The sequence below is a fragment of the Notamacropus eugenii genome, chromosome 5 (genome assembly GCF_028372415.1).
Source record: "Notamacropus eugenii isolate mMacEug1 chromosome 5, mMacEug1.pri_v2, whole genome shotgun sequence".
NCBI classification, from domain to species: Eukaryota; Metazoa; Chordata; class Mammalia; order Diprotodontia; family Macropodidae; genus Notamacropus; species Notamacropus eugenii.
Window position 1 is genome coordinate 414036021 of NC_092876.1, and position 16213 is coordinate 414052233.

Here is a 16213-nt window from a genome sequence, read left to right on the forward strand (position 1 = left end):
GGGCTGGGCTCTGCTCCAGGTCCAGTGCATGACAGACCTTTCGTATCTGTTTTTCAGGTCTCTCTGGAACAGAAATCTCCTCCGCTCCCTTGTTCTGTGGCTTCTGCTGCTCCAGAATTTGTTGGGAGTTCTTCTTTACAGGTATTTTATGGGCTGTAGGTTCGGAGCTAGCATATGTGTATCTTTCTACTCCACCATCTTGGTTCCTCCCCCCAGAGAGACTTTTCAAAGGCAAGATGAATTTTCTTCCTCTCTAAGCAGAAATTCTTAGGATTAGAGTAACTGAATTAATAAAATTATCTCTGGCAGGCTTCCACCCAGAATACACAGTATAAGATTTTCCCCTACATATTTAGTTTTCAAATAAATGAGATTGCAGATATATATAAATATTTGAGAGATTCACCCAATCACCTATGTCTGCAAAGAAGAGAGAGAAGTGTATTCTCTTATTTCTTCTTCAATATTAAGCTTATTCCTTTTGATTTTGTTATTTTGTTATTCTTTGCATTTACAAAGCATTCATTCTATATGTTGTTTTCCTAGTTTACTGGCTTCACTTGGCTTCAGTTCATATGTATTCCCACACCTTCTTGTATTCTACATATTCTTTATTTCTTATTGAGCAGTATACTATATTACAATCTGCATCACAGTCTGTCCATTCTTCAATCAATGAACATCTACTTTTTACATTTTTCTATTTTTCTTTGCCACTATAGAAAGTGCTGCTATATTTTTATGTATATCTTTCACCTCCATAGGATGTGTGACTATCAGCATGATGTCCCAGTCAAAGGGTATAGACATCTTAGTCACTTTCTCAGCATGATTTTAAATGACTTTCCATAATGGTTGGACCAATTTCACAGCTCCACCAACAGTATACTAGTGTTTCTCTTTCCATAGTTTCAGAATAGATATTCTCACCTTTTGACATCTTTACCGATTTATTGGGTTTGAAATAGAACCTCAAAGTTGTTTTGATTTGCATTTCCTTAATTTTTAGTGATTTGGAGCAACACGTCATACAGTTACTAATAGTTTGCGATTCTTTTGAGAACCATTTGTTCATATCCTTTAACCACTTTTCTATGGATTTTGGTGTTGGGGGGGGGAGAAATGGGGAGAAAATTTGGAACCCAAAATTTTGTGGAAATGAATGTTAAAAGTTAAATAAATAAATTTTTTAAAAAAGAAAGAAAAGTCTCTCTGATACAAGATGTTCTGATTCACAATATTAAATACATCTTTTAAATATCATAATGCAATAAAAATTATATTCCATAAAGGGCTATAAAATATACATTAAAAATTAGAAACTAAAAACTGTAACGCTAAAGAATGAGTGGATCAAAGAGTAAATCATAGAAACAATCAACAATTTCACTTAAAAGAATGACAACAGGGAAACAACATATTGGAATGTATGGGATGCAGCCAAAGCAGTACTAAGGGTAAAATTTATATTTCTAAAGGTTTACATCAATAGAAGAAAAACTAAATCAATTAGTTAGGCATGCAACTAAAAATAAGTAGAATAAGAACAAATTTTGAAATCTCCCATTAAACAGCAAATTAGAAATCCTGAAAATTAAAGGAGAAATTAATAAAACTGAAAGAAAACTGGTGAACTAATAAATAAAAATAACTGCTAGAAATGAGAATAAAATAAAATGGCAAAACTACTGGTTAATTTGATGTTTAAAAAGAAGAAAACCAAATTACTAGTATCAAAAATGGAAAAGGTGAATTCACAACCAATGAAGAAGAAATTAAAGCAACTATTAGGAGCTAGTTTGCTCAATTACATGCCAATAAATCTGACAATCTATGTGAAATGATCGAATATTTACAAAAATATAAATTGCCCAGATTAATGGAAGAGGAAATAAAATGCATAAATGATCCAATCTTAGAAAAAGAAATTGAACACATAGCTCCAAACCCACAACCCACAGAACGGCTACAGGGAAGTAACTCACGGGGAATTCTGCACCCAGAGGCCACAGAACATTGGAGCGAGGGAGATTTCTGTTCTGGAGAGACCTGCAAACCTCTCGCAAAAGGTCCTTCGCGCTGTGGACTGGGCGCCGGGACTGGGAGCTGAGTGCAGCCCTGCAGTGGCCGTGACACCGTGAGGAAAAGATCCGAGTGGGCTACAGAGACGGGATATCCTGCGGCCACGTGGGTTCCCTCCACCCACAGAGGGACCTGCGAACCTCTCGCAAAAGGTCCGTCCCGCTGCAGACGCGGAGCCCAGCCCAGACCTGCGGCGGCTGCGGCTCCGAGAGGTACAGATCTGAGCAGGCTTCAGAGACAGGATCTCCAGCGGCGGCACAAGCCCCTCCACCCACAGGTGACGAGAGTCGGTGAGAGAGTCTCTTTGGTGGGTCGAGAGGGGAGTGGGGTGCCCCCATGGCTCGGGCCCCCCTGGGAGATAGAAGCTGAGAGGCGGCTGCAGACAGGGGCTCCCCAAGCGGGCGGGAGCCTGGATCCATTGTGGAAGGTCTGTGCATAAACCCCCTGAGGGAACTGTGCCTGAGAGGCAGCCCTGCCCCGACCTGACCATCTGAACTTAATTCTCACACTGAATAGCAGCCCTGCCCCCGCCAAAAGCCCTAAGGAAGGAAGCAGCATTTGAATCTCAGTCCCCAAACGCTGGCTGGGAGGACCAGGAGGCAAGGTGTGTGTGAGGAGAATATTCAGAGGTCAAGCCACTGGCTGGGGAGAATGCCCAGAAAAGGGAAAAGAAATAAAACTATTGAAGGGTACTTTCTCGGAGAAAAGACACTTCCTCCCTTCCTTTCTGATGAGGAAGAACAATGCTTACCATCAGGCAAAGACACAGAAATCAAGGATTCTGTGTCCAAGCCCACCCAATGGGCTCAGGCCATGGAAGAGCTCAAAAAGAATTTTGAAAATCAAGTTAGAGAGGTGGAGGAAAAACTGGGAAGAGAAATGAGAGGGATGAAAGAGAAGCATGAAAAGCAGATCAGCTCCCTGCTAAAGGAGAACCAAAAAAATGTTGAAGAAATTAACACCTTGAAAACTAGCCTAACTCAATTGGCAAAAGAGGTTCAAAAGGCCAATGAGGAGAAGAATGCTTTCAAAAACAGAATTAGCCAAATGGAAAAGGAGATTCAAAAGCTCACTGAAGAAAATAGATCTTTCAAAACTGGAATGGCACAGATGGATGCTAAGGACTTTATGAGAAAGACAGATATCACAGAACATAGTGAGAAGATTCGAAAAATGGAAGATAATGTGAAATATCTTATTGGAAAAACAACTGACCTGGAAAATAGAATCAGGAGAGACAATGTAAAAATTCTGGGACTACCTGAAAACCATGATCAAAAGAAGAGCCTAGACATCATCTTCCATGAAATTATCAAGGAAAACTGCCCTGAGATTCTAGAACCAGAGGGCAAAATAAATATTCAAGGAATCCGCAGAACACCGCATGAAAGACATCCAAAAAGAAAAACTCCTAGGAGCATTGTGGCCAATTTCCAGAATTCCCAGGTGAAAGAGAAAATATTGCAAGCAGCTAGAAAGAAACAATTCAAGTATTGTGGAAATACAATCAGGATAACACAAGATCTAGCACCCTCTACATTAAGGGATCAAAGGGAATGGAATAGGATATTCCAGAAGTCAAAGGAACTAGAACTAAAACCAAGAATCACCTACCCAGCAAAACTGAGTATAATACTTCAGGAGAAAAAATGGTCTTTCAATGAAATAGAGGATTTTCAAATTTTCTTGATGAAAAGACCAGAGCTGGAAAGAAAATTTGACTTTCTAACACAAGAATGAAGAGAACCATGAAAAGGTGAACAGCAAAGAGAAGTCATAAGGGACTTACTAAAGTTGAACTGTTTACATTCCTACATGGAAAGACAATATTTGTAACTCTTGAAACATTTCAGTATCTGGGTACTGGGTGGGAGTACACACACACACACATGCACACACACACACATACACAGAGACGGAGTGCACAGAGTGAATTGAAGACGATGGGATCATATCTTAAAAAAAAAATGAAATCAAGCAGTGAGAGAGAAATATTGGGAGGAGAAAGGGAGAAGTTGAATGGGGCAAATTATCTCTCATAAAAGAGGCAAGCAAAAGACTTATTAGTGGAGAGATAAAGAGGGGAGGCAAGAGAAAAACATGAGGTCTATCTCATCACATTCCACTAAAGGAAAGAATAAAATGCACACTCATTTTGATAGGAAAACCTATCTCATAATACAGGAGAGTGGGGGACAGGGGCACAAGCAGGGTGGGGGGGAGGATGGAGGGGAGGGCATGGGGAGGAGAATGCAATCCGAGGTCGACACTCATGGGGAGGGAAAGGATCATAAGAGAATAGAAGTAATGGGGGACAGGATAGGATGGAGGGAAATATAGTTAGTCCTATACAACACAACTAGTATGGAAATCATTTGCAAAACTACACAGATTTGGCCTATATTGAATTGCTTGTCTTCCAAGGGGAAGGGGTGGAGAGGGAGGGAGCCAAAGAAGTTGGAACTCAAAGTGTTAGGATCAAATGTAATGTTCTTACCACTGGGAAATAAGAAATACAGGTTAAGGGGTCAAGAAAGCTATCGGGCCCTACAGGACAAAAGAGAAGACGGAGACAAGGGCAGGGAGGGAGGATAGAGGAGAGAGCAGATTGGTCACAGGGGCAATAAGAATGCTTGGGTTTGGGGGGGGAGGGGATAAAAGGGGAGAAAATTTGTAACCCAAAATTTTGTGAAAATAAATGTTAAAAGTTAAATAAAAAAACAAAAGAAAGAAAAAGAAAATGAGCAAACCATTGATGAGCTCCCTAAGAAAAAAATCTCTGAGACCAGGTGGATTCACATTTGAATTCTGCCAAACATTTAAAAAACAATTAATTCCAATACAACATAAATTATTTGGGGGGGGGGAAAGGTGGAGTCCTACCAAATTCCTTTAATGACAGAAATATGGTACAGATATCTAAACCAGAAAGAGAAAAGACAGAGAAAGAAAACTACAGACCAATTTCCCTAATTAATATTGATAGAAAATTTTGAAGTAAAATACTAGCAAGTAGTAATGTTTCACAAAGATACTACACCATGACCAGGTGGGATTTGTGCTAGGAATGCAGGGCTGGTTCAATATTAGGAAAACTATCAGCATAACTGACTATATCAATAACAAAAACAACAAAAATCATGTAATTATCTCAAATGCAGAAAAAGCTTTTGGCAAAATATAATACTCATTCCTATTAAAAATACTGGAAATGATAGGAATAAATGGAGTTTTCCTTAAAATGATAAGTAACATTTACTTAAAACCATCAGTTAGCAATATCTGAAATGGGGACAAGCTAAAAGCCTTCCCATTAAGATCAGGAATGCAGCAAGGATGCCCATTATCACTACTATTATCCAATACTGTACTAGAAATGCTAGCTATAGCAATAAGGGAAGAAAAAGAAATTAAAGTACTTAGAACAGGAAATAAGAAAACAAAGCCATCCCTCTTTGAAGATGATATGATATCCTTAGGGACTCCTATACAATCAACTAAAAACTAGTTGAAATAATTAACTTCAGTAAGATTGCAGTATATAAAATAAACCCACATAAATCATGAGCATTTCTATATATAACCAAGAAAGCCCAGCAGTAAGAGAAAGAAAAATTCCATTTTAAATAACTGTAGGCAATATAAAATACTTGGGAGTCTACTCGCCAAGACAAACCCAGGAACCATATGAACAAAATTACAAAATACTTCACCCAAATAAAGTTAGATCTAAACAGGTGAAGAAATATTAACTGGCCATGGATAGGCCAATCCAATATTATAAAGCTGACAATTCTACCTAAATTAATCTACTTATTCAGTTCCATAGTAATCAAACTATCAAAAGTTATTTCATAGAGCTAGAAAAAGTAACAAAATACACATGAAGAACAAAAAGTCAAGAATAGCAAGGGAATCAATGAAAAAAATATGAAGGACTGTGACCTAAAAGTATCAGATCTCAAATTATATTACAATGCAATAATCATCGAAAAAAGTTGGTATTGGCTAAGAAATACTATTGAACCAGTGGAATAGAGAATAGGTACATAATACACAGTAGTAAATAACCATAGTAATGTAGTGTTTGGGAAACTCAAAGATCCAAGCTTTTGGAACAAGATCTCATGATCTGAAAAAAATTGCCAAGAAAACTGGAAAGTGGTTTGGTAGAAACTAGTTATGTTCCAACATCTCACACTATACACCAAGATAAAGTCAAAATGAGTATATGATTTAAACATAAAGGATGATATCATAAGCACATTAAGGGAGCATGAAATATATTACCTGCCAGATTTATGGATAAGGGAAGAATTTATGACCAAACAAGAGGTAAAGACCATTATGGGGTATAAAATGGATAATTTTTATCATATTAAATTAAAAAGGGTTTACACAAACAAATCCAAGACTGGCAAGATTTGAAAGAAAGTCAGAAACTAAGAGGAAATTTTATAAGTCCCTCTGAAAAAGACCTCATTTCTCAAATATATAGAGAACTGAATCAAATCTAGAAAAGTACAAGTCATTCCCCAATTGACAAATAATCAAAGGAAATGAACAGTATTCGGAAGAAGAAATCAAATCTATCTATAGTCACATTAAAAAATGCTCTAAATTACTATTAATTAGATTAGAGAAATGCAAATTAAAACAACTCTGAAGTACCACCCCATACCTATCAAATTGGCTAATATGAGAGAAAACAGAAAATGACAAATGTTGGAAGGGATTTGGAGAAATTTGAACACTAATATACCGTTGATGGAGTTGTGAACTGAATGATTGGACCATTCTGGAAAGTAATACCCAGAGGGCTATAAATCCAGGCATATCCTTTGACTCAGAAATACCACTACTAGGTCTGTATCCCAAAGATATTTTAAAAAGAAGAAAAAGTATCTATGTGTCCAAATATTTATAGCAGTTCCTTCTGTGGTGCTGAAGAGTTGAAAATTGAGATGTCCATCAACTGTGGAATGGCTAAACTAATTGTTGTATATAATCGTGATGCAATATTATTGTGCTATAAGAAATGACAAGCAAGATGCTTCAGAAGAACTTGGAAAGATATACATGAACTGATGATGCAAAGAGGAGTGAGCAGAACCAGAGCACCATACACAGTAACAGCAACATTGTAAGATGATCAACTATGAATGACTTAGCTATTCTCAGCAAGACCATTTTGAAGGACTTATGAAAAATCTTACCCACCTCTAGAGAAAGAACTGACAGAATCTGAATGCAGATCATAATGTAATATTTCGTGGTCTGTTTTCTTTCACAACATGACTAATACAGAAATATATTTTGTATAACTACACATGTGTAATATATATCAAATTGCTTCCTTCCCCAAAGAGATGTGACAAGATAGAGGGAAAGAGAGAATTTGGAACTCAAAATTTTTAAAAATTAAATGCTAATAATTTTTATATGTAATCAGAAAAAATTAAGATTAATTTTTTTATTTTTAATATTCTTTTCTTTTTAAATTTTGAATTTCAAATTCCTTCCCTACCAATCCCTTTCCCTCCCTAAGAAGACATGTTAATATTATATCAATTATACACTTGAAATCATGGAAATCATATTTCCACATAAGCCATATATCAAAAAATAAACAAGAAAAATACAATGAGAAAATTATACTTCAATTTACACTCAGAGTCCTTCAGTTCTCTCTCTGAAAGCAGACTGCATTTTTTCATGATGAGACTTTTGCAATTGCCTTAGATTATTGTATTGATCAAAGTAGCCTAACCTTTCACTGATGCTCATCATTGCTGCTTCTGTTCAGTTGTTCTAAGTCGTATCTGACTCTTCATGATCCCATTTGCTGTTTTCTTGGCAGAGATACTAGAGTGGTTTGTCATTTCCTTCTCCAGCCCATTTTACAAACTAGAAAACTGAGGCAAACAAGATTAAGTGATTGGTCCATGGTCACACAGCTAGTAATTGTCTAAGACCATATTTGAACTCAGGAAAAGCCATCTTCCTGACTTCAGGTCTTGCATGTTACCCATTGCACCACCTAGCTGCCCCCACCGTACCCCCTAGACGCCTTTATTATCATTATAACATTGTTGTTACTGGGTGCAATAGTTTCTCAGTTCATCTCATTTCACTTTGCATCACTTGATATAGGTATTGCCATGTTTTTCTGAAACCACCCCCTTCCTCATTTCCCATAAAACAATAGGATTCCATCATAACTATATGCCACAACTTATTCAACCACTTCTCAACTGATGAGTATCTCCTCAATTTCCAAATCTTTACCACCCCAAAAAAGCTGCTTTTTTTGTTCATATAGGTCCTTTTCTTTTTTCTTTATCTCTTTGGGAAACAGACATAGTAGTGGTATTGTTGGGTCATGAAAACTTTTTTTAACCATTCTTACCAAGGATTCTCCTTTTAACTTAATCAAAGTTAAACCCAAGAGACACTTTCATTTACTAAATTAATCAAAGCTTTCTTTCTCTCAGATTTAGTATCCCTAATGTTTCAGGGAGGAGGACTTCCTTGGTTAACCAGATCTCTCTACAAACTAGTTAAGCTTTCAAAAGTATAAAGATTTCAGTGCTGGACATTTTTTCTGAACTGATAAAGAAAAAAACAAGGATTTTCATTCAGGTGGGACTAAACTTCCAACTATTATCCTAAAATTATTTTGTAATATGTAGCCTAAAGGATGTAAGGAGTGAAGGATAAGGGTTTAATGTGTTTTCACACTTCTAATCAATCTTAATGATCAAGCATCTAGTAGAAGCTGGGGGTGGGGGGATCAGGAAAGGCTTCATGTGAAAAATGGTGCTTGAACTGAATCTTAAGAGAAACAAGAGATTGTAAAATGTAGTTAAATAATGAATATATTAGAGGGATGAGAGAGAGCTAAAGTTGTTTGGAAATGGAAGATGGAGGTCCAGTGTGTGAGAAATAGCAAGGAGGGCAGTTTGACTAGACCACAGAGTAAAAAGGGGGAGTAAAATATATAATTAGATAGTTACAAATGGATTAAAATATCAATAATGGTCAATAGGGAGTAACGTGGTCAGGCCTGCATTTCAGTAAAAATCACACTGGTGGCTACACAGAGTATGAACTGGAGAAGAGAAAGATTGGAGGCAGGGACATGAATTAGAAAACTTTTGTAAAACCCCAAGTAGAAGGAGATGAATAATCACCTGAGTTATGGCAATGGCTAGGCTTATCTTTTTTTTTTTTTTTTGACATTTTTTTTTTTATTTAGCTTTTAACATTCATTTTCACAAAATTTTGGGTTACAAATTTTCTCCCCTTTTCTCCCCTCCCCCCCCAAACGCCAAGCATTCTAATTGCCCCTATGACCAATCTGCTCTCTCTTCTATCATCCCTCTCTGCCCTTGTCTCTGTCTTCTCTTTTGTCCTGTAGGGCCAGATAGCTTTCTATACCCCTTTACCTGTATTTCTTATTTCCTAGTGGTAAGAACATTACAGTTGATCCTAACACTTTGAGTTCCAACTTCTTTTCCTCCCTCCCTCTCCACCCCTTCCCTTTGGAAGGCAAGCAATTCAATATAGGCCAAATCTGTGTAGTTTTGCAAATGACTTCCATAATAGTTGTGTTGTATAGGACTAACTATATTTCCCTCCATCCTATCCTGTCCCCCATTACTTCTATTCTCTTTTGATCCTATCCCTCCCCATGAGTGTTGACCTCAAATTGCACTCTCCTCCCCATGCCCTCCCTTCTATCATCCCCCCCCACTCTGCTTATCCCCTTATCCTCCACTTTCCTGTATTGTAAGATAGGTTTTCATACCAAAATGAGTAGGCATTTTATTCTTTCCTTTAGTGGAATGTGATGAGAGTAGACTTCATGTTTTTCTCTCACCTCCCCTTTTTATCCCTCCACTAATGAGTCTTTTGCTTGCCTCTTTTATGAGAGATAATTTGCCCCATTCAATTCTCCCTTTCTCCTCCCAATATCTTTCTCTCTCACTGCTTGATTTCATTTTTTTTAAGATATGCTCCCATCCTCTTCAATTCACTCTGTGCACTCTGTCTCTATGTGTGTGTGCGTGTGTGCATGTGTGTGTGTGTAATCCCACCCAGTACCCAGATACTGAAATGTTTCAAGAGTTACAAATATTGTCTTTCCATGTAGGAATGTAAACAGTTCAACTTTAGTAAGTCCCTTATGACTTCTCTTTGCTCTTCACCTTTTCATGGTTCTCTTCATTCTTGTGTTTGGAAGTCAAATTTTCTTTTCAGCTCTGGTCTTTTCATCAAGAATGCTTGAAAATCCTCTATTTCATTGAAAGACCAATTTTTCCCCTGAAGTATTATACTCAATTTTGCTGGGTAGGTGATTCTTGGTTTTAGTCCTAGTTCCTTTGACTTCTGGAATATCCTATTCCATGCCCTTCGATCCCTTAATGTAGAAGCTGCTAGATCTTGTGTTATCCTGATTGTATTTCCACAATACTTGAATTGTTTCTTTCTAGCTGCTTGCAATATTTTCTCTTTCACCTGGGAGTTCTGGAATTTGGCCACAATGTTCCTAAGAGTTTCTCTTTTTGGATCTCTTTCATGCGGTGTTCTGTGGATTCCTTGAATATTTATTTTGCCCTCTGGTTCTAGAATCTCAGGGCAGTTTTCATTGATAATTTCATGAAAGATGATGTCTAGGCTCTTCTTTTGATCATGGCTTTCAGGTAGTCCTATAATTTTTAAATTGTCTCTCCTGGATCTATTTTCAAGGTCAGTTGTTTTTCCAATGAGATATTTCACATTATCTTCCATTTTTCCATTCCTCTGGCTTTGTTCTGTGATTTCTTGCTTTCTCATAAAGTCCTTAGCCTCCATCTGTGCCATTCTAATTTTGAAAGAACTATTTTCTTCAGTGAGCTTTTGAATCTCCTTTTCCATTTGGCTAATTCTGCTTTTGAAAGCATTCTTCTCCTCATTGGCTTTTTGAACCTCTTTTGCCAATTGAGTTAGGCTAGTTTTCAAGGTGTTATTTTCTTCAACATTTTTTTGGGTCTCCTTTAGCAGGGAGCTGATTTGCTGTTCATGCTTTGACTTCATGTCTCTCATTTCTCTTCCCAGCTTTTCCTCCACCTCTCTAACTTGATTTTCAAAATTCTTTTTGAGCTCTTCCATGGCCTGAGCCCATTGAGTGGGCTGAGACACAGAAGCCTTGATTTCTGTGTCTTTGCCTGATGGTAAGCATTGTTCTTCCTCATCAGAAAGGAAGGGAGGAAATGCCTGTTCACCAAGAAAGTAACCTTCTATAGTCTTATTTCTTTTCCCTTTTCTGGGCATTTTCCCAGCCAGTGACTTGACCTCTGAATATTTTCCTCACACCCACCTCACCTCCTGATCCTCCCAGCCAGTGTTTGGGGTCTGAGATTCAAATGCTGCTTCCAGCCTCAGGGCTTTGGGCGGGGGCAGGGCTGCTATTCAGTGTGAGATTAAATTCAGATGCTCAGGTGAGGGCAGGGCTGCCTCTCAGTCTCAGTTCCCTCAGGGAGTTTATGCACAGACCTTCAACAATGGATCCAGGCTCCTGCCTGCTTGGGGAGCCCTGGTCTGCCGCTGCCCCTCAGCTTCTGTCTCCTGAGGGGGCCCGAGCCATGGGGGCACCCCACTCCCCCCTCGACCCGCCAAAGGGACTCTCTCACCGACCCCCGTCACCTGTGGGTGGAGGTACTTGTGCGGCCGCTGGAGATCCCGTCCCTGAAGCCCACTCGGATCTGTTCCTCTTGGTGCCGCGGCCACGGCAGGGCTGTACTCAGCTCCCAGTCCTGGCGCCCAGTCCGCAGCACGAAGGACCTTTTACGAGAGATTTGCAGGTCTCTCCGGAACAGAAATCTCTCTCGCTCCAATGTTCTGTGGCCTCTGGGTGCAGAATTCGCAGTGAGTTACTTCTTTGTAGTTGTTCTATGGGTTGTGGGTTCGCAGCTATGTGTATGTGCATCTTTCTACTACGCCATCTTGGCTCCGCCCCCCATGGCTAGGCTTATCTAAAGGCAGACGTGAAAGATAGTGTGGAGACAAAAATGGCATGATTGACCTCTGACCAGACGTGTGCAATAAATGAGAGGAATTAATGATGTGCACATGTCTTATTTAGTTCCACTATCAAACCTAATCTACCAGAGAACAGGCCCAAAAAGAAGGTTCAGCCTAGAACAAAGCTAATTAGAATGATTCAACAGTGGGATAGACTGACTGCCTAGAAAGGGGGTATATTAACTCCTCCTTGGAGGTCTTCAAACAGAAGCTGGATGACCATTGGACAGGAGGTTCCTTTTGTGTATTGACTGGATAGTTGAAGTCCCTTTAAACTCTCAAATTATTTGGTTCTGTGACAACTTCTCAGTGTCCCATATCTGTTCTTCAAATATAAGTTGCTGAACAATTGTCAATCCCAACTGGTAAAGAAAGTATTCTCCCTGGGATTTCTCGCACCAATGAAATCATAGGGCCAAAAAACTCACATTTAGCATTTTATGATCTGAAAAGTGTTTTCCTCCCAAGAATCCTATGAAGTATATACATTTTACATCCACACTTTATATATAAGGATTGAGGCTCTATGAAATTAAATAATCACCAACACAACTAGTAAATACCAGAAGTAGGATGAAAACCCAGATGCTCTTACTTTTAAGTTCAGCATTTCACACTAAAAAATGCTGGCAGTCTTTCTTGCCAAAACGGGTGAAAATTCAAGTTCACCCATTGCTCAGATACCAGGAACTGAGCTAGAAAAAGGCAGGGACACTTACTCTTGCTCCTCTTTTATCCTGTGACCCCGAGAAATAGCTTTTAGATTAAATTTTGTTCTTTTTTGTTTATCCATTTCAGTTCCAAGTACCAGTGGTAGAAGCCACACTGGACCTAGGATTTCAAATCACAGTGACCTTTGAGATTCCCTAGTAGGGAAGCCCCGAGAAGTCTGGGTACCTGAGACTCAAGCCCAAGGGGAGCTATGGACTTGGAACTTGGAATTGGGCTATACAGAAAATGAGCTAAAACTGTGGACCCAATTCCTGTTTCTACTCCAAAACCTTCTTAAGAGTACCAAAGAACCCTAGGATAGGGTAAAATGTAACCTACCTGGCTTCCAAGCAGCGGAAGCCAGGGCAGTCTCTGTTACATGTGGGGCCTTATCTGGAATAAAATTGGGCCCTTTGCAGATGAAGGGACCCCTGAAGATAATCTTCACCTGTAAAGGTGGATCTTTACTTCTGGATGCCTTAGACTAAGAGCCTAGAAAAATTGGTCAAAAAAGATTTTATGTTGTAATTATACAGTCAATTTTTTCTTTCTGCTGTGTGTGTTTCCTCACAGATCAGTTCATTGATGTAATTATTTATACTTTCTACATTACTAAGTGCTATAATTGATATTGTGTAATGTGAGAATTCTGGAATCAGTAGCCTGCTACTGCATAATAAAAATGTTCTTGTTGTTATTTTTGCATTTAAACAGATCTAGACTGCTTTACTTCCGTGAAAGCAAAACACTCTATGAATTTGGGGGGTAATAATGCCCATAAAACCACAAGTAGCTAACATTCTTTGCTACTTCTCTAATTGGGCTTATTTGTTTTCTTTTCAGTAAAACCCAGAAGAAATTGCCTGGCTTCAATGGGAATCACCTATGGGACAAGAACTAGAGAATTTTAATGTGCCCTGTGTAGGAAGAGACACTCTTTGTCCAGACTCCAGTTGGACATCTGACAAAGAAGTGACACTTATTTGACTTCAGGGTCAAATTCCAAATTTCTGTTGGAAGAGATCCATGTAATTTGGAAAGCTCAGTGTAGCACAGGTTTCTGTCAGAGATGAGAAGTCAGTTTTGTTCATCCTTGCTCTTTCTTTTACTTCTGGGTTGAGAAAAGCCCTATGAGGTGAAGGCTAAGAAAGTAGAAATATTTCATATATTTTGTGAAATTAGTTTCTTGTCTTGTTGAATCTGAAAACTTTGTGATCTATACACGAGGGGTTTGTAGGTGAAAAACTTGCAGTCTGTAGATGTGGAGTTGCAAATGATCATGCAACCTTGTCTATTTTACAAATGTTAAAAACTGTTTTTACGTGCAACTGAGAAATAAGATATACAGGCAATGGGTTATAGAAATCCATCTTGCTACAGGAAAATAGAAGGGAAATGGATATGAGAAGTGGGGGTAATAGAAGGGAGGTCATATTAGAAGAAGGGGTAATCAGAATGCATGCTGTCTTGGAATGGGAGAGGGGAGAGGTGGGGAGAAAATTTGGAATTTAGAATCCTGTGGAAGAAAATGCTGAAAACTAAAAATAAATTTAATAACATTGACTGTTTTGAGACTTTCCTACATGACTTTGAGGAAGTGACTGAAAGGACATGGCTTGTGCCACTCCATAGGACAGTATAAACTGGAAACAAGGATTGGGTTCAAAATGCACCCTTGCCTATTTCTCAGATGAGAATTGCTCAAGAAACCTTGGCTACAGTGGACTTGTTCCATGAACTTCTGTACTGTTTCCAAGAGGCTTGCCCAAAAATTCCTCCATTTGTCAGTGAACTTCTGTTTTGTTCTATCACTACGATTCTTCCCTTGTCAGTTCTTGTTCCCACAGTTGCAAGAGTAGTCTGATAACTCCTCCATGATCCACTGCCAGTTTCATCCACTATCATCTCTGAAGCCACTTGATTCTCTCATCTCAAGAGATCATGAAGTGCCCCAAACTGCTCAGGTACCATTCAAGTTTCCTTCCAGAGAGCAAAGACAGTATTCAACCAGATCCACCCTAGTCAGCTCAGCTCTGTTTCTTTCTATATCTGTCTCTTGTTCTCTAGCCTTCATTTTTAAATTTCAAGCAAGAGGTGCTTCAAGTATGTAATTAGCAGGGGGTGGAGCCAAGATGGCAAAATGAGAGCAACTACTCAACTAAGCTCTTAGACAAAGTCCTTCAGATACCTCTAAAAAGAGAATCTGACCAGATTTTGGAGTGGTAGCATCCAATAGGAGACAGACTGTAGCAGATTCACAGCCCAGGACACACTGGAAGGTTGACAGGAAGGATCTGTTTCCTGAGGATGTTGGAGCGCACAGCACACAGTATATACCAGCGCATTCCACCATGGCAGAGTAGAGCAGGAAGCCCAGGGCACTCTGAGGGAGTGACCTCACTGCTAAATCTTGGGCATATCAGTCCAGAATGAGAGTTCAGAGGAACCAAAAAGTGAGAGCCGTGGAACCCCAGGTATCTGCACAGCTGCTCCTGAGACTATCAGCCCACAGATTAAATGTCAGTAAGTCATCTACTTGAACTTCCGGGAGCCAAGATGGCAGAGTGATCAGTAAATGCTCTCCCTTTCTCTCTGTTTGGCCATGAAAGATCAATAAAATATTTTCCCAGAAAAAAATCATGTAACAGTGGGATCAGCAGAAGGGGTAAACAGTCTCTTAACACATGATGCTAGGAAAATTGCTAAGGAGGGTTCCTCTTGGTGTGGCCAATGGGGACCAATGCAGGACCAGAGCTGTCCCAGAAAGCCCCACCTCAGCAAACTGGGAGGATATGCTGAACCCCAGTGGGGAGGAACCCTCAACTGCCAACACCAGGACCCCAGGCGTGCCTCAACACTTGAGGTGAATCAAGTAGACACTCGCACAGACAGGATCACCAACTGCTGAGCTTGCCTATGCTCTAGCTCAGCAGAGGAGACATGCTGTAGCCAAACCACCTCTTCCCCACACTTAACATAGCTAGTTCTAGGACAACTCCGGGGAAACCAAGAAAGACTTCACCTAGCCTCTGCTTTCTCACACCAGGTAAACTGCAGCATTTCAGCATCTAGCTGAAAGAATCAGAAGCCACAACACACAAAGCCTCAAGTTCAAGGCACAAGAACTGTGGGGCAGAGTCCCTTGTGCCCTAGAAGCAGAGATCTACTTTAAAAGTCAGGAAAAGGATGATTATCATCATCATGAGTAAGAAGCAAAGCAGAAAAGAAAAGACCATAGGGTCTTTCTATGGGGACAAGGACCAAAACACAAATACCAAAGAGGTCAGCATTGAGACTGTACTCCCATCTGAAACTTCAGAAGGGAATATGAACTGGGAGTAAGCACAAAGAGCAC

The 16213-nt window shown here is 39.4% G+C and overlaps 1 protein-coding gene across 2 annotated transcripts in view; it reads right to left on the reverse strand.

Annotated features, from left to right (window-relative positions):
• SH3BGR (SH3 domain binding glutamate rich protein) overlaps positions 1 to 16213 on the reverse strand; it is a 179544-nt gene that overhangs the window by 109925 nt on the left and 53406 nt on the right. The gene's annotated exons all lie outside the window — the stretch shown is intronic.